This window comes from Mustela lutreola, chromosome 7 (assembly GCF_030435805.1).
Source record: "Mustela lutreola isolate mMusLut2 chromosome 7, mMusLut2.pri, whole genome shotgun sequence".
Lineage (NCBI taxonomy): Eukaryota > Metazoa > Chordata > Mammalia > Carnivora > Mustelidae > Mustela > Mustela lutreola.
In genome coordinates, this window is record NC_081296.1 from 120,673,304 (window position 1) to 120,699,282 (window position 25,979).

Genomic DNA, 25,979 nt, shown 5'->3' on the forward strand with positions numbered 1-25,979 from the left:
AGCAGCTTTAAGAGATGCTGATAGAAAACACACAAATACCTCTCTGCAGTGGCCATCTCTCCTGAGGCTATCCCTCCTGTCCAGGGACTGGAAATTTACGTAACTCTTAGGACTTTTCTCAAGAATTACAGTATAGCTGGTCTACCCTGAGCTTTGAATTTCACTCTCGAAAGTGGAAGAACAACTTTTCATTCTAGAACTGGAAGGAGCATTTTTTTTTTTTTTTTTTAAATTCTACCCTTTACTTTGTGCACATTTGGAAACCGAAATTGAGAGCAGTTAGGTGACTTGCCTGCAGTTGCCCCACTTGGTTATTGTGGGAACAGAGATGAAAAGCTAGAGTTCCTGATGCTTGGTTGATCATCACCAGGCAGGCCATGCCCATGAGAGGAGAAGTTCAGTTCAGGCTCTCTGTCACTTTAAGAACTTGGACAACTGTATCAATCTTAGTAGAAACAGCTAATCAAGATAACCTTATCATTCTCAAGGGAACGTAATTTTAAGGAGAAACATTTGGAGTAACTGGATTTTAAAATTATAGTGGTAATTTTTCATTAGTCCAGTTGGGGGGGGGTGTTTTCATTTGTTACGTGAATATTTGAATATTTCTTACTTAATATTTCTTTTAGCCATAAAAGCACTTTATTTGAGGGTAAACACTAGCACTCTAGGACAGGTTGGTTACCCAAACTCTTTCCACCAGGGGCCATGTAAACGGTAAACCTGAGAAAGAAATAATAGCATGGGGAAATGGTCTTCATGGTGCTCAATAGTTGACAGAATGCCTTCACGCACATTACCTAATGGATCCTCTCGGACAGTTTTGTGAATGAAGGAAGAATAGACATAAGTACAGTTGTTTTCTAGTAAAGCAGATCACAGCTCAGTGATCCTGAACAGTTCACCCAGCCCAGCCAGGAAGCTATGGAATTGGGACTCAAACCCAAGAATTTCTCTCCAGTAGGCTACAGCCTATTCATGACCTCCCCGTGAGTTAGCTATAGAAGCGATGATGCCTTAAGTAGAAATCCGTGGTTTTTTTCTGCTTGCTTTTTCTTCTCTTCTCTAGGGCAGAAAGTGCAGGGGTATGCCGTCCCCACCCAGTCCTATGTGGTTTTGCTTCCTGGTTTGTATTATCGTATCTGTGATATTTATTTTACATGGAGGTATTGCCCTGACCTTATATTCCTCCTTCCGGGAAGCATTGGTCTTTTAAGAAATCATTAAGATGTGTTTTGACGTTAACTCCTTTCTCCTTCACATCCGAAACTGCAGACCTAATAATGCTCTTTGGCTTTCAGTTCAAAGGAGAAAATGACTGTTGTAAAAGTTGGTGATGCCTTCCCAGGCTTCCAGGATAAGGAAAGGATGTTCTTTTCTAGAAAGGAAAAAACAAATGCCACGAGCAGTGTTCTCCATTCTCTTTTTCCTCTTTTAACGCATCAAGTGGTCATTGGTTTGTTTTGATATGTAACACTAGGTGGCAGAATGACTACACCACAAAGTGAGGTCTCCTTTGTTTCTTGCTACTCTTGGTTGAGAGACCTGAGCTGGGAGGCAGAAGCCATCCTGGGCTGCAGGAGATCGGACCAGACAACCTAGCCAATATTTTCTTGACAGGGAACTGGCTGCAGTGATTCTAAAACATATGCTTCCAAGATAGTGCCTTTAAGGTTTCCCTCTTTCTTTCTTTCTTTTTGTCCCCACCTCCCAGCTCCCCAGCATTTTATTTTTTTCTGCTCCATTGCATTCCCCTAGCAGAGGGCAGACAGGGCCTGCAGGCAGCTGCTTTGAAATGGCAGATCGGAGTAGACGCCCCCAGTGGCACTGGCACTTTTGCCCTGAGCGCCAGCAGCTCATCGAGGGTCCGGGGCAAAGGCGCCCAAGTCCTTGCCCTGAGTCGGTCGTGTCTGTGGCTGTGGCAGCTGTGGCAGCCGTGGCAGACCTGGGTCAGCCGGAAGATGCTGGCCTCACCGACTCAGGTATACAAAACAGGCTTGTGTTTTTAAAGTGCAGCTGGATGGTGGTTCAGTTCTTTAGCTTAGAAATCTTGCTGCATGGTGGGGGCAACACTGCCTCCAGTTGTTTTTTTGTTTTGGGGTTTTTTTTTTCCTCCCTAATGATTTGCTGGTGTCTCCACACTCTCCAAGTGTCTGTTCCACCTGGGCTCCTCTCACCAGGCTAAGGAAAGCAGCAGCACCAGGTGTGTCCTTCCAAGCTGTGAAGAGTGGGAATTTGGGGTCCACAAATACTTCTTGGAGTCTTTGCTGGAAAAGAAAAGAGTAGCATTAAAACCAAACAAAATACATATGACTAGGGATAACACTCTAAGTGGACACTCAGTAAGTTCCTTCCTTACTCTAAAGGAACTCTAGTGAAACCAAGTCTGAATGTCTAAAATGGATCCAAAATAAGATTTTATTTTAATTACGGAAGGATTCTGTGCTTTACAGCTGGAACCACAATCGGATTTCATTAAATAGCAAGTTCCTGATGTGAATTGTAAATGATTCCATTTACAAACACGAAAAAAGAAGTATTTAAAGCTTGACTTTTCAGCAGCCCACTTGTTGCATAAAACGAAGAGTAACTGGTGTGTAGTTTTACACAGGGACTCCCACCACACCGTCCACTACTTTCTACCTGGGAATCTCAGGACATTTGTAGTTTGGAGCTAGGGCTGCTGGTACGACCCTACTTTTACAGGGAAGGCACGGGCAAATTGAGGGCCTGTAGAAGTGACCCAGGTGAGCGGCAGTCATCCGGATAAGCCCATAGGTTGGGGAGCTTTATCGGTCTGCCTGCCAGAGCTGCTTCTCTTTCATAAAGAATAAACTCTTTGACTTTTGAGCATACCTGAAGCAACATCTATAAATCAGACCAAGGGCATCTATCGCAGGCCACCACCCCAGTGCTGCTTTGAAGCTACAAGGGGACTGTGAGACTTTCTTGTTTGTTAAGAATGAAATGTCATAAAAATTCCAAAGCAGGGTTCAAATTTCCAGGGGGAGGGGACCTCTTTATTGTTTCCTCTAATAGCTGCTTTGGTGCTTTAGTGAATCAATGTGTTGCACAAAATAACCCTACATCCAGTCTCTGAACTATAGCCTGGCTTTGCTCCCACTTTTGTATGTAGCATCCATTCTGAATTATTTATATTTTTGCTGTTGTTTGTCACTCCTCCCTCCTTATTCCCCCCACCCCAACCCACCCCACCCCACCATTTGTTCTGTCTTTATTTTCACACCCTCCAATTAATTGATATCTTCTGCTCTTAGGACTACAGCAAATGTGTCTGTGCATTTTTATGTGGATCTTCGCTATGCAGGCCATGCTTTTAAGTTTCTGGAATAGAACAATGGTAAAAATGAGTCACGGCTTGCTTCTATATTTGTTTCTGAGTCAAGCAGCTTAATTTTCTCATTATAATGTTCAAGGTATAGAGCTGTGTAGTTTACTTTTAAGGGAAATAACCCAAATTTAAACAATTTCTTTAATTAGATGGTTTCGTATCTTGGCAGAATTCTTTGGATTTGTATTTCCAAAGCGAACAACACAGGGGTAGTGGTTTTATTATTTTTATCCATGGGGGAAAAAGAAACCCACTTCCAGAATAGGCCAAATTCTCTGGGAACAGGCCGTTTGGGTGTTGCCCAGCCCCTGCTCACAGCCTTAATTCACTGAGGGCCTGACACCTACATCCGAACGACATCTCAAAACCAGAGACTTGAGGAGCTGGGGTCTAGCCACAAGAAACAGGAGTGTAGAGTTGAGGCATAGTGTGTTGGGGTAGGGGCATTCATAGCAGAGGAGAGAATATTGGCTAAACAGGATGACAGAGGAGAGCTGGGGGCTCACAGTTGTGAGCAGAGGTTGACCAGAAGTTCCGGCACCTGCACCCTCGTGGACACAAGCTGTAGCTATCAGTTTACCGTGGTTTTCAGCATGAAAGAGCCAGCGAATCTTCTCGAGTCTCCATTTTATTGAGCTCCTCAGTGCAGCCTCATAACTTACATTAATTGGGAGGAAAATGCTTCCAGAGAGCAGAGAGACGCTGGACAAAACAACGTTGTCTTTGACCAGTTGTCAAGGCCCTGCTGTTTGGAGTCATTGACAAGTCCTTGGCTCTTGTATGACAGACACAGAGAAAAAGCAGCGATTCATCTTCTTCTGTCGCACCTTTCAAGGAGGAATTTTTTTTTTCTTTAAGACACATTTTGTTTATGGACTTTACATCACTGGCAGTGGCCAGTGGGCTCAGTCTTTTTGTATAATTTACTATTGTGCTCCTCCCCCCTAAGTTTGTGCACCTCGAGGAGCTCCATCCCATTAAAATTCCTTCTTAAAAGCATGAGGTGAAAGAGCCAAGCATGTGTTGTGTTTTCAGAGGGGAATGTAGCTACAGAAAGGAAGAGTCTTTTTCTCTTTTAAATGCTGGTAAATAGCTTAAAACCTGTTAGAACTTTTGAAGGAATGTGGAGGAGTTGTCACTTGACTCTAATGTTTAGGAGAACAGAATAAAGGAAATAATTTTAAGAAAAAGACTTTCCCATGATGGGCTTCTGTTCTCTGAAGTGCCCTGCAAACACACCACTGTCTCCCCGTGTTCACAAGCCACCTGAAGTTGCCTCCATGTCTGCGGGACCCAGAGTCTTGGCTCATTGCTCTGAAGATTTTTTTGAGATGTTAGTGCTGTGCTTTTCCAGCTCAACCCTTATAAAAATGTGAAATACTGTTGTTTTCAATAATGAGAAGGAATAAATGTTGTTTAAAGATGTTATGCTAACACATTTATGTAGAAATTCTCCATTTTCTGATGTTATAGGAAAAACACCAGGGTCTGTTATGACTGAACACAGTTCTCACTCAGCCATGCCCATAAAGATGGACCTGTCTGCCATTTGGGGAAGGCTTTGTAACCTGTAAGGTGCAGGAAGGAACTGATTTTTATTGAGAATTTAAAAGAAGTATCTTTCAGAGCCAGAAGACTTTCTTTGTAAGTCCCTTATTTCTAAAGGGTCTTTTGTAGCTTCTACAGAAGAGAAAGAACCCAAATTCCTTTTTTAATCCTACAGCCTGAAGGAATTAAGTATACCTATAACCAGGCAGCTAAAACTTGAAAACAGCAAAATACAATGTAACACACACACACACACACACACCACACTTACTTGTATTTTAGCTGTGGACATTTTGGGCTTTAGAGCACTATTAGGTTCTGGTTTTCCTGGAAATAGTCTGTGTAGGTCTTGAGAAATTATGTGAATGGAGAAATAGGAGCCATCTAAATTATGTAAATCCAGTGTGGATATGTATTTTTGAATTTACATGTGAATGTGAACATGGTCCTGTCGATTCTGGAAATTCTGTACACTCCCCCAGGCCTTAATCTATTTTCCTACTTGTCCTTCACCACCCCTCCTTCCAGGCATGCCATGCGTGTGAGTGCATGCACACACACATATTTTTGCCAAATAATGGAGAAATAGACACAGTATTTTAAATGGGGTCATGCTTACATAAACTGTTTTGCAAGTTGTTTCTTTTTATGTGAAAACACTGCAGAAAGAAATATGCTGTATTCTTTTTTAACAGTTGCTTATTTATATTAAATACATGCATACAGATTATGTGTATTTTTAACCCATTTGTTATTGATGGACAGTTGGATGGCTCCTAATTTTTCACTTTTTCAAGCAATGCTCTATGTGTGTGTATGTGTATGTGTTTTAATCAAAAAGGAATGTTCCTCATTGTAAATTTGGCCAAGTTCTCCACTCACAAAGGCAGAAAAATATGAAGAAGAAAATAAAAATCACTTACTCATAATCCTCTAACTAGGATTTAACATTTTCGTGTATTTACTTCTATGAAGTTTTCAATGTATTTGTGCAAGTATTTACAAAACTAACACACTGTGTGTAGTTTTGGCTCAATATTTTTATTTTATTTTATTTTTTTTAAAGATTTTGTTTATTTATTTGACAGAGATTATAAGTAGGCAGAGAAGCAGGCAGAGAGAGAGGAGGAAGTAGGCTCCCTGCTAAGCAGAGAGCCCGATGCGGGGCTCAATCCCAGGACCCTGGGATCATGACCTGAGCCAAAGGCAGAGGTTTTAACCTACTGAGCCCCCCAGGCACCCCCCAGTATTTTTCTATTTAACATTTACTTTAGCTATTTTCTTGCATCCTGAAATCTTTTTTTGAACAAATTGTCTACATGTTGTATTTTGTCTACTGTGAGTTTTCTGTTTATGTCCTTTATTCATTTTTCTACTGGAATGTTAATGTGTGTTTTTATATGGATTTATAAGAACTCTTTATATGGTATGGCTATTAACCTGTTGTCTTTCATATTTATTTCAATTATTTTCCTTAGTTTTTCATTTGTCTTTTAATTTTGTTGATAGAACCATAGCAGATAACCATAACAGATTATACAAGTCTTAAATTTTTATATAATCAACTGTATTAGTATTTTCCTTTATCACCTCTTTTTTTTAGGCTTAAAACGACCTTAAAAGAAGCTATAATAATGACAATAATAATAACACATATTTATATAATAAAAATAAAACATTTTTTAGCACTTAGCTGCCATGTCAACTGTTGTATATACATAAATTTATATATTTTTACTCTATATAACAAACCTGTAAAGTAGGTTCTGTTATCTCTGTTTCACTGATGAAGAAACTAAGGCAGAGGGTATATATATATATACATTTCTATATAAATAGAAGTGGTGTAAACCCAGGCAGTCTGATCTGTGAGCCCACACTCTTCCCCACTTCATTATTTTGCCATATGTTTTACTAGTATATTTGTTAAGCCTCAAGTACTGTATTAAATCCTACTCTGTCTCAAAATCACTAAAAACAAACAAGAAAAATACCCATTTTTTCCCTAGTGTTTTGAGTAGTCTTCATTATATATCATTCTTATTTGTCTGGCTCTCACCTTGATGTGTCATATGAGGTGGGGCTCAAATTTAATTTTTTCAATTAGTCAATGCCACTAATATGTTAGTATTTTTTTAGGACTTTGGAAAGGACTTGCCTTTCCTAAGAGCCTTTATAATTAGTGCCACTTCATGTTCGTTGTTTTTTCAGTCACGTTTCTTCGGAGTTCTTGGTTTTTTCAGCAACTTTAGTCTGCATAATTTTGTGGACTCTGATGCTGCCCTTAAATTAAAAGGTTCATAAAACAAGAGAGACTAACTTTTCCAGTTGTTTTTATTTCTTTATATGAGAATAGAATAAGCGTTTCTTATCCTAGTGTCAAATGGACCTGCTCTTCCCCACTTCTGAATTCCGAAATTGGATGAGAAAGGAATTACGTCTCCATTTTCACTAATCTTTATCACTGAAATGGACATTTCCTTCAATTCTGAATGTAGGCAACAAACCACAGTAATATTAGCAGTACCCGTGATTTTAAACTACAGATATTCAATATTACATTTTAGTTGTTTTAGGTATCTTGAAATATTTTTATACTCATCATTACTTTAACATCATATATTCATATGAGACCCACTACTGGATTTTGCTGTGTAATGGATTCAGAAGCATATTTACTAATATTTCACATATTTAAAAATTATTTTAGAAACTAGGTTTCTATAAAACTGGTTTTCTATGTAATCCTATGTATTTTATGCACTTAGAAACACTATTTTTGGGAGGGGGTCCATAGGCTTCATCAAACCACCAGGCGGTCCATGGCATAAACATTATGAAGAGCCTCTATCTGTTTGAATGCAAGGTGTACCATTGGGCTTTAGCAATACTCATTAGGTGCTGAGTGATTAAGAGGTGATTTGGGAAGGGCTAAAAAACAGTCCAGCATATCCCTCTCTGTTGCCTTGATCCCTTCACTTCTGGAAAAGTACTCTTTATGATTCTAACTAGAGTTGCTTATTCTCTTCCCTCTCCTTCCCCTTTCATACCCTCCCTTTTCTTTCTTTCTTTTTTTTTCTATTCTATTTCTTTTCAGTGTTCCAGAATTCAGTGTTTATGCACCACACTCAGTGCTCCATGCAATACATGCCCTCCATAATACCCACCACCAGGCTCACCCAGCCCCCCACTCCCTTCCCCTCCCAAACCCTCAGTTTGTTTCTCAGAGTCCGCAGTCTCTCATGGTTCATCTCCTCTCCAATTTCCCCCAACTCCCTTCTCTTCTCCATCTCCCCATGTCCTCCGTGTTATTCCTTATGCTCCACAAGTAAGCAAAACCATATGATAATTGGCTGTCTCTGCTTGATTTATTTCACTCAGCATAATCTCTTCCAGTCCTATCCATGTTGATACAAAAGTTGGGTATTCACCTTTCTGGTGGAGGCATAATACTCCATAGTATATATGGACCATATCTTTTTTATTCATTTGTCCATTGAAGGGCATCGTGGTTCTTTCCACAGTTTGGCGACTGTGGCCATTGCTGCTATGAACATTAGGGTATAGATGGCCCTTCTTTTCACTACATCTGTATCTTTGGGGTAAATACCCAATAGTGCAATTGCAGGGAAGCTCTATTTTTAATTTCTTAAGAAATCTCCCGAAGAGACCCTGAATTGCTAAGGAAATGTTGAAAAAGAAAAACAAAACTGGGGGCATCATGTTGCCTGATTTTTAAGCTTTACTACAAAGCTGTGATCACCAAGACAGTATGGTACTGGCACAAAAACAGATACATAGACCATTGGAACAGAGTAGAGAGCCCAGATGTGGACCCTCAACTATATGGTCAACTAATCTTCAACAAAGCAGGAAAAAATATACAGTGGAAAAAAGACAGTCTCTTCAATAAATGGTGCTGGGAAAATTGGACAGCTATGTGTAGAAGAATGAAATTTGACCATTCTCTTACACCATACACAAAGATAAACTCAAAATGGATAAAAGACCTCTACGTGAGGCAGGAATCCATCAGAATCCTGGTGGAGAACATAGGCAGTAACCTCTTCGACATAGGCCACAGCAACTTCTTTCAAGATATGTCTCCAAAGACAAAGGAAACAAAAGCGAAAATGAATTTTTGGGACTTCTTCAAGATCAAAGGCTTCTGCACAGCAAAGGAAACAGTCAACAAAATAAAGATGCAACCCAGGGAATGGGAGAAGATACTTGCAAATGACAGTACAGACGAAGGGCTGATATCCAAGATCTATAAAGAACTCCTCAAACTCAACACACACAAAACAGATAATCAACATAAAAAAATGGGCAGAAGACATGAAGACACTTCTCCGAAGAAGACATACAAATGGCTAACAGACCCATGAAAAAATGTTTGTTATCATTAGCCATCAGGGAGATTCAAATCAAAACCACACTGAGATACTACCTTACACCAGGTAGAATGGCCAAAATTAACAAGACAGGAAACAACAAGTGTTGGAGAGGATATGGAAGAAGGGGAACCCTCTTACACTGTTGGTGGGAAGGCAAGTTGGTGCAGCCACTTTGGAAAACAGTGTGGAGATTCCTTAAGAAGTACTCCCCCTTTTCCGCTGAGTACCTCTCTTCCCACTCTCTCTCTTCCTCGTTTCTTTCTTGTCCTCTTCCTCTTTCACTGTGCTCTTGTTCCTTTTCTTTCTTTTCCTTTTCCTCTCTTGCTGTCCACTCTGAAAACATTAATATCTCAAGGTTTGTGTTTCAAAGTATTTTCCAAAAATGTTTCCTCTTTGGAGTCTAAGAATAAACTTAGAAATGGAGGTAAACAAAAAGGTTGATAGAAAGGGTTAATAATATTAATAATATCAGTGAGAGGTGGAGAATAACAGTAAAGGTAAGTGTAAGACAGTTAACTGGAGATAATTAAGAATTGACCTTAGGTTTAAAAAAAAAAAAAGGAAAAAGAAAAAGAAAAGAAAGAATTGACTTTAGAGGGCACCTACCTCATTGCTTGTCTAGACCCAGGAAAGAGGATGTGTACCTCTCTATGGGGCTTGTCTGGCCCCATAGTTTCAAAGCCTGCTTTCATATCTGACTTGTCTAGCTCCTTTTATAACCTTCTTGCCCCATAAGACAATCATTCGCTCTTCTTTTTCACAATACCCACAGGGAAGGACCTAAAAGAGTGAGACCATTCAACTGTATTGTTGAGTTGTGGTCATTTCATTGAGATGAGTTCAAAAGTACACATATTTACAGGCAAAAGTTATCACATAGTTTTTCCACCTAAAGTGGAACATCTGATGCCTGAATAAGTCAGGATTTAGTTTCTGAAATGCTCGTGCCATGGTCTCACCTCTCTGCTGAAATGTAGTAGCAGTTCATTGTAGTCCCTGGTCATGGATACCTATTGATACAGTCTGTATGGCTATACAATTTGTCCTCTTTTTCTTAAAGTAAGTTCTATGTCTGGAATAATGCCATTTCTCTACACTAAAAACATTAGCTCGTCTTACAGCTAACATAAGCTGAAAATTAGAGGTGCCTGGGTGGGGGAAACGAGGCAGGTGGATTGTTTATATGAGTGCTATAGTTTCACTTTTTATGCACCAGTCACCTTGGAAGAATTAATGCCCTGTAAGTTTGCCAATCAGATTGCTCCAGTCATCTCTAAACATTCCATTTAGTTTATTAGAATAATAAATACTGTGCAAAGAAAGTTCATCTGGATCCAGGACAGTATACTGTGGTCAACGTATATATGTGCTGCACCTTACCTCTGACTAGATTGGGTCAGATGACACACTGAATTTGACAAATGCCTCTAGATTTACCCTATTTTGGCATGGAATTTGTGGGCTGGTTCCTGGATGTATAGCCCTCATAACTGAAGTTACACCACCCTTGTAACCTATCCTGTCCAATGTTGGTGGCCATTTCCCTGGCCATTTCTGACACGCCCCTTGACATTTGATGCTGCAAAGTGTTCTCTATGGAGAGGATAAGAGGTGCCTCTTCATTCTGCCAGAAAGATTTGGGTACCTGAAGTCCCCTTTTTGACGTATCAGGTAGTCCACTAAATGTTTCATCTGATTTGATGACTGTGACTCTGGATAACTTTTAGTTGGGAAGGTCTCAGTGCTTGTGTCTGGCTCTCAGTCTTTTCCATAGTGTGTCCCTTCTCCTCCTGGTCACAGCTATTCCCCAGGGATACCTCTTCTGTTCTCAGGGAAATGGGCCGGGAAAGCACACTGCTCAGTCATTTTACTTTGGTTATAATGACTTGATTTTCCTCCCAAGCCCTTTTCCTTCTCTTTAGTGTCCTTTTTCTCTGCAGTCAGTTCACCATCCTGGTGTATTTCCAAGGCCTGGGTCAAATCCCACCACCTATTGTCTTAATCTTTCACCAGCCTCTCTTGCCACTACACTTCTACAGATCTGACAGTTTGTACAAAAAGATAAGCTTTGGCACAGGAAGCAGCCTAATAGAGTTCCATTAAGTACTAAAGTTATCAACATAGAATCTTCTATTCACGTAAGATATATTAAAGAGATTAAAAGTAATTGATATTTCTAAGAATGAAGTTCATATGTAACGTTTTATTGCTAGGGATATAGGATCTAAGGGAAAAGCAAGAAAATATGAAACTGAAAAAAAAATTACAAAATGATCAATGCACCAGTCCAACTAATTGCAACATTCAGTACAAAAGGAAAGATGTCCCAGTGTCTAACAATGGAATAATGTCTAGTTCAACTATAGTATACACACTTAATACACTGTGCATTTATTGATAATAATTTCAAATTAAATGATTTTTAAATATTATGCATTGATTAGAATTTTTGTAGGATGGTAAGCAATAAAAACAATACAAAATTATACAGTTGTGTATATATGAATCAAGATGAGAGGGGAATATGGATAAATGAAAACATTTGTTAAGGTTATGGGATTGGTAATTTTTTGGGAAAGATTCCCATTATAGATACTATAAAACCCTAAATTTTATGTCTACAGATATAGTAAGATTTTAACATGTTCTCTGTGATGATTTTTGGCCTCCTAACTTAATTATAAGCACTGTAGAAGTAGAGTCTGTGTCTTTTGTTTCTTTTATACTTCATGTTTTTAAAAAAGTAAATTGCTGTGTAGAAAGAGTAAATTGCCACTATGGAAAACAGTATGGTGTGGTTCCTCAAAAAATTAAAAATAGAACTACTGCATGATCTAGCAAATCCACTTCTGGATATTTATCCAGAGGAAATACAATCACAGTCTCAAAGAGACACCTGCGCCCCCATGTTCACTGCAGCATTATTTGCAATTGGCAAGACATGGAAATAATCCAAGTCTCCACCTATGGGTAAACAGATGAAGAAGATGTGGTATATATTCATGTGATGGAATATTACTGATTCATAAAAAAGAATGAAATCTTGCTGTTTGCAACAACATGGGTGGACCTTGATGGCATTATGCTAAGTGAAATGAAACAGACAAATACCATATGATCTCTCTTATCTGTGGAATTAAACAACAACAATGATAAGCACAACAAACTCATAGAGCCAGAGAACAAATTTAGTGATTGCCAGAGTTTGGGGGTGTGACGGTGAGAAGGGAAGAGAAATGGGTGATAGGATCAAGAAAAAAGAAAAACTCCTTTAAAAAAAAGTAATAAGGTGTGCCCCGGGTGGCTCAGTCAGTTGAGCGTTTGCCTTCAGCTCAGGTCATGATCTCAGGGTCCTGGGATTGAGCCCTACATCAGGCTCACATCAGGGGTCATGACTCTGGCTGAGATCATGACGAAAGCCAAAGGCAGCTGCTTAAGCAGTTGAGCTACCCAGGAGCCCCTAAATGTTACTTTTAGATGCATGTGAATGGATTTTTCAATGTTGGAAATCACATTTAGAGGAAGCTGGAGGATTTTAGGAAGTTGTGGATGTTGGTCTTTCCTCACTCAATCTTTCTTCCATCCAGCCTGTCTGCTTGCTTTCTCGTTTGAAAACACTGAACAAAATGCAAAGAAAAGGAGGATGGTTTCAAAACTCAGAGCACAGATAGAATTCTTAAAAGGCCTTGGCTGGGTTCATCACATGTGATTTAGTAAGAAGGCACTTGCCTTTTTTTAGGGACTGGAGAATTGGACAAGGTCAAGAATGCCAGTTGTTATTTGACAATATGGTTATAAATGGCTCTGTTTTCATATGATTCCAAGTACAATGAAGTGTAGACCTGAGGATGAGCACAGGTCTGTGGGAGGTACGTGCACAGGGCACCAGTGTATTGTTTACATTAGCATTCAGGTCAAGTCAAAGAAGCTGGCAACACATTTTATAAAATTAAATTCTCTTAGTCATCCTAGAAAATTTTGGTAAGCAGTCAGTGATTACATTTATTTTAGTCTCTTTGTTTGTTTTGTAGTTAGATATTTTCCAGTGGATATTTGTACCAGAAATTTCTGAAAAATAAATCATATAGCTGAAAATTGATAACATTATTTCTGTGCCATCTGGAAAAGAAATCGCCTTCTGGGTTCTGTAGCTTTCCTTACATCCATATTTTTGTTTGTTTGTCTTTAATTCGCAAGTTTGTGTAATTATCACTAAAAAAAGCTGGATTTGGAGAATCATTCGATGTGTGGGTTTTCTGTCTCACACAGGTGGGTTATATGACCTTTTGATCAAGGAAATGGTTTTGGGGAATGACAAGGGGACTGGGTGCTGAGTCAAGATTGGGCCCAATGCTGATGTGTCCCCATTCATGTCCTTTATCACAGCTCTCTGAGCTCCACATTTCTCATGTGTAACACAGGATAAAAATAGAATTTTTACCTTACATGGTTATTATAAAATTTAAATAATCCTTGTAGAGGTAACAAGGATGATGTCTGTCACATTGGAAGGGGACAAATATTTGTTTGTCATGGTTTTTTACTATCATACTGCTATATCCTTTATTCTGTAGCTGGCTATTCCGGTGCTTTCCATAGCTCAGATTACAGGGACACATAAAGTTATTATTGGGTCCATCAGCCTTCTGTATATTACCTTCTGAGTAGATTATTCATGATAGTAATAACTGAGCACTTTCTGGGCCTCTTCTGGTACTTCTCTTAACCTTATACATTTACGTTTGTCTTATGCCTCCCACAGTCAAGTTGTTGATACTGAGCCCACTGATTCTCATCTCAGTGTCCTCTGTAGCTCTCTGCATAGTGTCTGGTCTGCAAGGTACTTAGTAAGTTCTGTTGAGTTGATTTCAACAGGTACTGTAAAAGGAGGTGTATATTCTTTTAGTGAAATAAGAAAGCATCATGGATCTAGTGGTTATGTCATAGCCATGCTTGCTTCCCCCATAATATCCTAGATTAGAACCCTATGTTCTTACTGAGTCTGGCTTGGCCAGTTAGTAGGAGCCTAGGTCTTCATTAATAGCATGGCAACTAAGTTCTGTTGGGGATTTCAGACAGTGATGGACCCGATATTCCTGATGGGTGATGGTTCCACATCTCTGACATCTCTCCCCTTTTTTCAGTAGTCAGAGAGGGAAAATGGTATATAGAGAAATCTCAGACCTATCAATTCTATGATAATTCTTGGCTCTCTATAACTTTACACTTGCAAGTTGACCTCTTCAAGCTTCATTTTCTTTCTTGACCTCTCCCTGGTGCATAAAGTACGAGGGACAGGATAGGCATGGCAGCCTGGGCCTCATGCTGTGGTCCAGACAGGAGGGCTAAGGCTATATGGCCCACAGCTTTATGTCTGTTTAGCTTGAAAATGATTTATTCTCTCATCAGACATTTATTGCCCACCTACTCTGAGCCAGGCACGAACCAGACTATGAGGAGGGAATGGTAAACAAGACAGAGATTCTGTCCTCACAGGAGCTCTAGTGGAGGAACTCAGACAAAAGCAAAAAAGACAACAACAACAAATACCCCCAAATATTTGTAGTATTTTTAAATAGTGATAAATGTGTCAAGGGAAATAAAAACAAGGCAGGTGACAGCAGGGAGGTGGGTGGGCAGTGGTGGAGAGACGGGCTGCTATGGAATGGGTAGTTATAGAAGGCCTCTCTGAGCAGAAAGTTTGAGCTGAGACTTAAATGATGAGAAAACTGAGGAAAACATTCAAGATAGTTGGAAATAATTGATGTCAAGGCCCTGGGGTAGGACCAAGCTTGGAGAATTCAACAAAAAGGTGGCCAGTGTGAATGAGACCTTGTTTGTGTATTTGTATGTGGGGAGGGGGGAAATGGGCAGGAGAGGAAGACAGTGAGGCTAGTGATAAAAGCTGTTTTTCTCACATTTAAGAAAACATTCAACCAGTGACATAAATAATCATTGATAACATATTTCAAGATATACTTGGAGAATGAGTTAAGGACTGTGAGCATATTTGCAAAAATTATTAATCTTCCATTAATCCTTAAGGGCTTAACATAAGCTTTGTTCTACCCCAGGCTTCAGCTAGGGTGCATGTTTCTAATTCAATTCTGCTTGGTTCCTTAGAAGTGATTTCCTCTTAAGGCGGGCACATCCTTCAGAGACCTTCGGCCAATGGGTCAGGCGGACTCCTGCATCCCCAGGATATCACAGCTAAAGAAAGCCTAAAACTGGGCATCGTTCACAGCCCAGAACAGCCATGATTGCCTGCACTTCTTGCGGGCTTTCTCTTTCAGAAATCGTCTTTTGTTCCTGCCACAAGGCAAAAACAGGAAAAGAGATCTGTGTGAAAGAATGCTCTCCCTTTTCCTTTTGTGGTGATTGTGTATCTTAAGAGAAGGCCTCAAAGGTTCCCGGAGCTGTCTGTCTTTTCATGTAAATGGAGCCCTTAAGCCTACTTAGAGGAGTGCGCAGAAAGCCTGTGGGGGTTGGGGAAAGACACGGAGGAGTAGCCTCAGCATCCCGCCGAATTTATTCGAGTTCAGCTATGCCCTTTCTTGTTGATAATTAAAAATACTGCAGAATTGTATTTTGCACTCGTTTTTTTAGTTATATGCTATGCATATTACTGTCTACACATATTACTGTGCGGTTTGTAACTACAGAATCGTACATTTTTTACTGGGAGGCTTAAGGGATTTTCCAGGGTAATTTTGACTACGTAAATTTTGCCTTACACGCCAACTTTAGAATGCAATCCTGATGTAAAATATGACCCTCTATATTAAATATTTTTTAAATCATGGATGATCCTAGAGCACAAGAATGGGCATCACTGAGAGCCAAACTCACCCTCACCCCCAACACCAATAACAGGTATAGGGTTGGTATTGGGCTTTATATGTGGAAAAAGGATGAGGCTGAAGGAACTTGTGAGATTCGACAGAAAAGAGAGAGAAACAAGGGAATCCAAGACGGGGTTCTGAAGTCAGGAAGGTTGGGGGCTTAAGGATAGTTTCAGGGTGAGAAGGTTTCCTCCAGTGAGTGCAGGGCTCCAGCCATCCTAGCCAGGGTGGGTAACCCCTGCTCTTTTCCCTAGAGTCCCTTCACCTTGTAATAACGCTTACTTGTGCATTGTTCCATGCGAATGCTGCCGCCTGTGTGTTTGTGACATTGTAGCCAGAGAAGGAGGGAAAAGCTGCAGCGCAGGAAAGAAGAGCCAGGGAGGAGTGAGGACTTTTCGGTCCGTCAGCAGTTGTAGGAGCCGGTCTTCCTTTTATTCTGTGTCTGTGGCCGGATGAGATGGGCCAAAGGTGGCTGGAGTGGGACCTGAGACACTGTGGGGTGAAGCAGAATAAAAGTCAAACTTGCATGCACCTGCCTGCCCCCCTCGCCAGCTGCCCTGGAGCACCACTCCCTCTACCCGCTTTCCACCCCAGCCCCATCCCCAGCCCAGTCTGTCTAATCCGATGCAGAAAACTTGTAGATCTGATAAGCGAGGAAGGGAACAACCTACCCCAGCACACCAGTCAGGCTTTTTACTAAGAGTAGTTGGAATTGATATTCACCTGCCCCCTCACCCAACTTCTTGAGGAGGTCCATGGAATTCTGAGTCTCCTCCGCCAAGGTGGACTCCTCCCCAGTGTGTCAGCCATTCGTTTCTTGAGCTAGTGTCTGAGTCTCGGCTTTCTCAGGGGGCATGGAGAAGATGGTTCCTACCTCACTGGTGTGTTGTAAGGATTGTAGGTAACAGGAAATCTGTAGGCACTTTTCCTAATGTTTGCAGATTGCTTATAAAACAAACTGCCCACCCAGGAGTTTGAACACAAAATTCTAATGCATAGCATGGCATTTTAGTCAAGATTCTTTGTTGCAAGTGATAACCCACACCTAACCAGCTTATAGAAAAAGCCGAATTTCTGGTTTCACAGAAGCCAGGGAAGACCTAAGAAGTGAAAAGGAAGCAAGAATACAAAGAGCCATATAGATGGGTTGGGGACTCATGGGGCAGATAGTCTCAGTGGTGGTAATGACATATTTTCAGCCAAATTTAAGTAAGGTTTCTGAACTTCCACCTTATTTTATATTAACATTCATTATGAATACTTGATGCTAATTTTACCTTGTAGATTTATTTAATATCGGTTACATGTACAGTAAAGAGTAGTATATTTCACAGTGCTTTTTTTTCTTCTGACACTAGGTCCTATTTGAACACACGAAACTACATTTTACTGTAAGCAAAACAGAATGTGTCAGGCTTTCAGTTCGGAAACCTGAGTCAAATCTGCAAAGTCTTGTGGAGGAGGAAAGTTGTAAGGCCTACATTCTTTCATAACAGGTCTAGCCCTTCCCCTCATCTGACATTTTCTTGTGGAAAACATCTGGTTTCAATGAGCACTAATGGCAGCCTTGATCATCAGAAGGGAGAATGCAAAAATCATAAACAACATATATAGTAGGGAAAAGGATTGCCAAAAAGCAAAGCCCAAAGAGAAGTCAGTGGCAAATTTACTTCATATGTAAATTTCACCTTCTGGGTGCTTGTCTTCTAACTGGCTTATACTTATCTTCTGGCAACAGCCAAGGCCTCCAAAACAGAGGGGTGGGTGCTTGTCCCATTTTGCCAAACCTTTGAGATGGCTCTGCAGATGTACCCTCTATTTCATGACCTCTCATGCCCACCATCAGAATTCACTAAAAACAATGGGTAGAGCTCAGAGTATATAGCTTAGGGTAGGGCTTGTGTTTGTCTCTAGGATGATAGCTTCTAAATTAGTAGGTCTATTTTGACACCCTGTCTTCTGGTAGTCAGGGGTAGGGTTGTCATATTGGTCAACATGCCTAGTCCATTTGGGGCCATCTTCAGGGAAGTCTGAATGCCTTTAAAGTTCTTAGTTTTCTAGGAATTCTGCGACTTGGAATAACTTACTTGGAATAACTTACTTAAACAAGATTTCTGTTATATTATCTGAGGTTTATAAGTTTAGTGGTAGAATTTACCAGAGCAGAAGAGAAAGTTTTCTGAGTAGATAGTATTTTGGATGGCCAAGGATTCATGAGAATGTTTTAGATGAACCAGTCAGTAAGTAGTACTATAGGGTATCAGAGAACTTACCAATTTGTGGGAAATGCCAGAGATGCAGGAGGCATTTTATAGGATATTTACCATTTAGAGGCTAGAAAAGAGAAGAAAGGAAGAATGGATTCAAGCTGGTTTTTGGAACTTGCATGGAGCCTTGACATAGTTATGAGGCAAGAGGTTGAGGCTGGGAATTAGTTCAATCAGAAAAGAGTTTAGTAGAATCCGGTTTGGGGGGATTCCAGAGTACTGAATAAGATGCCAGAAGCTTTCAAGACCCAAGGACAATGGATGGCAGGAAGTGAGAGACAGGGGTTCGAACTGTGTTTTAACCTCCTTTACCACCCCTCATCTGCCTTGTCTGGATATTACTAATCTCAAATTGAAAGTATGTGTATGGAGGCTGCATGGTATAGTGGGAAAAACATGGAAAATCATGAAAAATATGATGAAGATCATGGAAAGATCTTCATCTCTCTGAACTGTATCTCTGCATTAGCATATAATGCATACCACAAAGTCTGATCAGAAATAAATGGGATAATCTAGGTCAGTGGATTAGGTGAAATACTGGCCAAGTGACTGGATGCCTTGGAATGCGTGGGATAGTCTTGGATTTCAGCATCCTGTCCTATATGTGGTTCACTTAAATGATAGGATTTCCTATTACCCTGATGTGTGGAGTGAATGGACCCTTATGATCTAGAGATCTGTGATAATTTTCATCAGTGGTTAAAATAGAGTTCTTAAACTAGATTTGGAGACAGGATTATAATAGTAGAATTTCTATGTCTTTGGGACAGTGGTTAGGCCTTAATAAAGCGTGGTCTCTTAAAATGGATCAGTTATTTATGGCTAAGAATGTCACACATAAGTGTTAGGTTCCATAGTGAGTTTTCAGCAATAATTTCCTTGGGATCTGCTATGTATCAGGTGCTGTGCCAATGACAAGCTGAATGACACATGGACCTTGTTTTTTGTTTAGTTTCATTTTTTGAAATATTTATTTGTTTATTTATTTAAGCTCTGCACCCAACATGGGCGTTGGACTCACAACCCCAAGATCAAGAGTCACATGCTCCACCCACTGAACCAGCCTCATACCCCACATGGACCTTGTTTATAAGGTACTCCCAGATCAGTGGGACATACTGGTATGAAAATAATTAACTATGCTATATAAGATAGTAAGTGCTATTTTATTTGTGTGACTCAAGTAGCACAGAGGAAGAAAACAGTTTGCTCTGAAAGAACACACAAGATCTAATTGAGGACAGAGTGGATGGCTAGTATTTTGAGGGATGAATATTATGCTCAAGAAAAGGTGGATTTTATCTAATTAATTTATTTTTTAAAATTTTATTTATTTATTTGAATGAGTGAGAGAAAGAGAGCGTGCTCATAAGAGTAGAGTGAGGGGCAGAAAGAGAAGCAGACTCCCCGCTGAGCAGGGACCTGAGTCGAAGGTAGCCACTTAACTAACTGAAACCTCCAGGCACCCTGGGAAAATATGAATTTTACATATAGTTGGTTACGCACAGTTAGTAAGATGTAGGACCACCAGACTGGATGAAGTGTACATTTGGGGTTTATAAGTGGTAGATGGATGATCTCATCATGTTTGTTCCTTCCTTCTTTCCCTGCTTATAAGGAAGTCCTTGCCTAGCAAAATGATCAGTGTTTGTGCTCTTGAAAATAGACTCTAGATACTTCCTTCTCTGGAAGGAGGGTAGAGTTTTGATCTACGTGGAGTTATTAGAGTGAGTGGTATGAAAGAGTGGAGGACAGGCTATAAGACAAAATTCTTACTCTAGCACCTAAAAGCTGAGTGTCTTTTGACAAGTTACATATATTCATGATGACTTTGATACCTCTATGAAATAGGATTAATAATAGTACCAATCTCCAAGATTGTTACTTCAAGTGCAGTAACAAATGCGAAAGCACTGTGTAAAGGGTTGTGAAAAGATGTAAATGTTATTACTATTATGATTTTCAATATATTTTTTAGATTTTTTTGATTTTTATTTATTTGACAGAGAGAGATCACAAGTAGGCAGAAAGGCAGGCGGGGGGCCGGGGTGGAGCAGGCTCCCTGCTGAGCAGAGAGCCCTCGATGTGGGGCTCTATCCCAGGACCCTGAGATCATGACTTGAGCTGAAGGCAGAGGCCCAACCCACTGAGCCACCCAGGCACCCCTAAATTTTATTATTTTGTCAAAAACATCAGCAAACCATTTTTTTAATGTAGTTCTATGTACTACGCAGAGCCACAGAGATATAGGTCTGGGTTCTAGGAATATAGAATCAGGATTCTGTATCAGCTCCAAAGTGGGAGAACAAAGCCTTGAGTCCTCACTAGGGACTCACCCTGAAAAGTAGACTTGCTGGTCTACCTCACTGCCTCTGTGGACCTGGTATGCTCTTTTGCTGGGTAAAAGGAAATTTGAAAAGAGGAAGAATATTGTGCTTTCAGGAAGGACATTACATTTTTTACTCTTTAGAAATGTTTACTATTTTGGTTTTGAGCTCTCCATGTGAACAATTCAGCTGATTCTGATCCCCAGAGTAACCCTAATAATAGAAACACTGTGACAACCACAAATATTAAAAACATATCTCAATCTAAGAAACCAAGACAAGGTAAATACATATGGTATCATATGAAAAGTTTAATGTCATCGCATTTAACATCAAAGAGATGACAACAGAGGATATATTTACCATAAGAAGATTTCAAATGAATCTTGATGATGAATCTTCTGGACAAAGGCAGTAGAAGGAGTCATGATAATCAATCATTTCTCTTGTTTATGTGAAACAAAATTGGGAGGCTACATTAACATCCAATTTTTAAAATTTTAATTTACGTGAAGTACATAGTTTGATGAGTCTTGGCAAATAGGTGTACCTGATAACCATATTTCCATCACCCCGCAAATATCCAGAGTGTTCCCTTGCGATCAATTCCCTCTCTTCCCCAGCTCCAGGCAAACACTGATTTGCTTTCTGATTTGCTATGGTTTTGCTAAAGTTTAATTTTAATTTACTGCTTAACAGAAATAATGATAGCCGGACATCATCAAAATTTAAGATTAGAATCCTGCCTCCTCTAGAAAATGCAATTCCAATAACTTTTCTGAGCCTTGGTTTAATCATATTAATGAGAACAATAATGACTTTCCTATACACCTCAGAAGGTTGCTATAACCTTCTGTAGGTAGATGAAAAGTAGGTGTTTAGGACTTGATGCGTCATTTAGCAAATATTAATGTCGATCAAAAGGAAGGCCCTTGTAGATATGAGCCATTTCACAGAGGAATTCTGTGCCAGAGCTTTCTTGGTGCCTGGAGAGCCCCTGAAGGAGAGTCCTCCCATGGTTGTAGAGGAAGTTCTCTTTGGAATGGTTGGCTCACCAGCCCTCAATGAGCCTCGTGTCTCTCCAGCTCATAGTTCTGAGCTAACATCAGATTAATCATACATATCACTTTGGGTATGAATATAGCATAAAAGATGTTCACAAGGCTTTCTCCTAATACCTCACACAGTCGATTCCATGCTGAAGCTCCTGCCATCCTGACTCGAAGCCACTCGAATCTCACGGTTCCCATTTTACATGGATTGAAACCGAAGTTTTCAGATGTCATGGAATATGCCAGAGTGTTCCACGTGGTGTATCAGCTACTGTTATAAATCCCTGTTGTCTTCAACAGGTGAACTAAATGCCACGTTTACTGTAAGTAGTTTGAGTGGAGGGCAGAGACTAATGTAAAAACAAACCCTCTGATGGAGCTAGCATTTCTCTCTGGGCAGTGAGGAGAGAATTGCATTCCTTGCTAGTCAGAGAAACCAGGCCAATTTTATCCTCGCTCTGGGAGGTACCACTTTAGATTCTCTGTAGACACACCTGACATATTCAGGTCGTGCTTATTTTTCCTGGACGAGCTGTTAGAATGCATATATATGCACATACACGTGTGTGTATGCGCGCGTGCGTGCACGCATACACACCCACCCACCCCGAAGCTGCTGTTTGTCTCTGCGTATGCATACATGTCATGTGTAGATGGCGCATTTTCAAAAAAGACAAATGATCACCAGCCGGTTACTCTCACTTCCTCCATGTACATTTTGTAGCTTCCCCAGAGGGAAACGAAACTGATGGTGGTTTGGAAGAGATTGAATTTGCTGAAGTGGATTCAATCAAGTGGCTGTTTATGGATGACCTTTGTCTTCTTGGGGGAAGTAGCTGGTGGAGTGTCTGATCACATCCCATTACAGTTCGAATCATAAACCGTGGGCTTTGTGAGTCCGTCCACGTTTGACATTGTTGAACCCGGAATCCAAAGACCTGGGTTGGAGCTTTACCTCTGAATACCCACATTTATGTGAAGATAGCTCTGACTACCACTACAGAGAATTTCCCCCTTCTCTCCCAGCTTCCCTCCGAGACTCTCAAGTCCTCAAAGGCACACTGCATCTGTAATTTACACGATATTCGCTTTGTCATCTTTTTCTGTTCCTACACTGCATTTGGTAGAGATGTAATAAGTACTTGCTGACGGACGCAGTGGGACCACATCCTGCCTTGGGTGAACTGGAATCCTATTTGAAAGTGTTTCCAGCTAGAAATACTTTTCTTCTGTGCCATCGCCACTGTTAAGATTCAGCTGGTGCATTGGGATCACATACCTTCTTCCTCTGGGTCGCTGGTCACCCAGAAAACAGGGCTGTGAACACACTCCCCGGCTTCAGCCCAAGCCCTTACTGGGTCGTTCCTACTGTGCTTTCTGGGGCCTTGTGTTTCCCTGTTTACCCTGCTCCCAACTCTTAGCAGCCTGAAGCAGTAGAACCTCATTGGACATTCCCTCTTTCCCTCCTTCTCCCTTTCTTTCTTTTTCCCTCTCTTCCTTTCTCTTTCTCTCTCTGCCCCTTTCTCTCTGTCTCTTGCTCCCTTTCTCTCTCTCCCCTTCCCTCTGTTTTTTACTCCCCTTCTTTCTTCATCCCTTTCTTTGGCCAAGAGGGATTGAACCCTCATGAATATTTTTTTTTAATTTTATTTTTTATAAACATATATTTTTATCCCCAGGGGTACAGGTCTGTGAATCGCCAGGTTTACACACTTCACAGCACTCACCAAACCCTCATGAATATTTTATTTTTATTTTTATTTTTTTAAAGATTTTATTTATTTATTTGACAGAGAGAAATCACAAGTAGATGGAGAGGCAGGCAGAGAGAGAGACAGATAGAGAGTGAAACAGGCTCCCTGCCGAGCAGAGAGCCCGATGCGGGACTCCATCCCAGGACCCTGAGATCATGATCTGAGCCGAAGGCAGCGGCTTAACCCACTGAGCCACACAGGCGCCCCCCCTCATGAATATTTTAAGTGGGTTTCACTGAACAAAAAATCTGTACCTTCACAAGGGGGATTAAATATTGGAGTTTTAATTCCTCAGAATAAGCAGATTTTGAAACAAACCAGATCACATCAGTCTCCTGTTTGAAACCTGCCAGGGGCCTCTCACTATGCATGGAACCAAACCTGAAGCCTCTGTCCAGGGTGTTCCAGTCACTGCCTCACTTAGCCTGGCCCACCTCCCTGATTCCTCTCCTCACTCACTTGCTTCCGGCCAGGTTGGTCTTCTTTGGGTCCTTAGAGCACGGCAAATCTTGTTTCTGCCTCAGAACCTTGATGTTTGACTCTTCTACCTCAGTCTGTGCCCTGAAGTCCATGGCACCCCAGATCTGGGGCTCAGATCTCAGCCCAGACATCCTTTCTCAGACAGGACTTCCCTGACTGTCCTGTCAGTAGCCCACACATTGTTTTTTATTTCTTCATGTTACTTACCATATCTGAAATTGACTGGCCCATCTCTTGGTCCCCTTATATACCGCTGGACTCTGGCTAGTGTGTACACTCACTTCTTAAGGCACCCAGTTGTTACTAGTCCTGTTCTTTGTTATTCTAGAACTTAGAACAGTGCCTGTCACCCAGTGTCTGCTCAATAAACATATAACTTGTAGAACAGGTGAGGGAGGGAATCCTTCCTTATTTACCTCTCTTGGCTTTTTCTTCTCCCTCTTTCTCTTTCTGTTTCTCTCTTGTTTATTGTGCAGAACCTGCATCAGGGAAAGCAAAGGGATCTGATGCTGGACCACAGGCCTTGCCCCAGAGCCCTGGGCATCCCTGTTCACTTGATCTGAAGCTTATGGGCTTGCACAATTGGAAACAACTATTATAGAACCACTCTGCTGCTGTTGGTCAATAACTAAATCCAAACCACAAAGAAATTTCAAATAATCCTTAATACTTTGCTAACATTCACTCTGATAACACCTTTCAACCTTAATTTCCATTACTGAACTTCTTCTTTAGTTCCTTTATTTGTGAGATGCCCTGTGACCTAGCCCAATACGAGAGAGGCCCTGTAAGATATATAGATTGCTGGGTCTTCTGATGGGGCCAGAGAAATGTGCCTGGGAAGAGAAAGAGGAAGATGGCTCACCCAGGGACCATTTATAGAGGAGGCCAAGTACCAAAGCTGAGTGCCTAGCTTTAGCTCTTTTTTATCAGAAAGTCTGGACTAGAAGGATGAGTTCTCAGGATTTTCCTAAGAGAGGAATTCCATTTTTATTTGGATTTTGAGAGATTATCTCTGTAACTTCACACAGTCACATGCTGAACTCCTGGATGACCCCTGCAGTGTGACGACTCTCGCAGGGGGATGGCCTGGGCCCTGTGTACTCATGGAGAGTGCAGCATAGCTCGCCTTGTTGGTTTTTCTAGAGAAAGCACATTTGGGTTACAGGGTTTCAGCCAGTCTCTGTCACACAGAGCCATTTTATGGGAATAGTTGTATAATGTTAACATCTGTAGACCAAGAGCTGGACTGCCGGAAAAGACCTTGTACCTTGGGAGCTAATTCTTGATGAGTAAAATATGTCGCACTTTTCCCATCCTTGCCTGGGCACAGTTGCTCAACCCTAACAGTTCCCATCTGTAATGGTGGGTGAGCCATGTGCATATTTTCTTATCACCTTGCAGTATGCAGTTTGGGCAAGCAAAGGCCCTTAGTTTTTTAACTTTTCTGCTTCCTTGGTATTTCCACATGGGATAGGATATTAAGAGGTTAAAGGATTTCTCTTTAAAGATTTCTCAGGAGGGGATAAAGACTGACTGATAGCCACGTGCCTGCTGCCCTCAGCTTCAAGTCTGTATTCATACTTCTCCGTTCCTGAAGCCCCTCTTGCCCATTCTGTTTAAAATTGCAACCTGTTCTCACACATTATACCAAATCTTTTTACTCTTAATTTGTTTCCCCTGGAAATAGTCACTTCTTGACCCCTAGCTTAACACTTCTTATGTTGATTGTTTGCCTCCCACTGGTAGAATACAGACTCCACAGGCAAGGATTTCTTGCTCTTTTGTTCACATGGTACGCCTAAGTGCCTAGAACAGTGCCTGGTGCATAGTTAAGCCCTTGGTAAATATGCCCGAAATGAATGAGCTAATGTCCCAGAGAAAGGAGAGCTGATACCATGTACTGATAAAGAGCCTGGGCTCTGGAGTCGCAGGATCCTCGACTTAAATCCCAGATTTG

General features: G+C 40.8%; 1 protein-coding gene and 1 long non-coding RNA gene across 4 annotated transcripts in view; one reads left to right on the top strand and one right to left on the bottom strand.

Moving 5' to 3' along the window:
- RAD51B (RAD51 paralog B) overlaps positions 1 to 25,979 on the top strand; it is a 683,490-nt gene that overhangs the window by 362,917 nt on the left and 294,594 nt on the right. The window lies entirely within an intron of this gene.
- Positions 529 to 24,313, bottom strand: LOC131836718 (uncharacterized). Its single transcript, XR_009355730.1, has 3 exons — positions 24,227 to 24,313; positions 16,422 to 16,631; positions 529 to 2,267 (listed from the first exon to the last, which is right to left on the bottom strand). It is a non-coding gene; the product is annotated as an uncharacterized LOC131836718 (long non-coding RNA).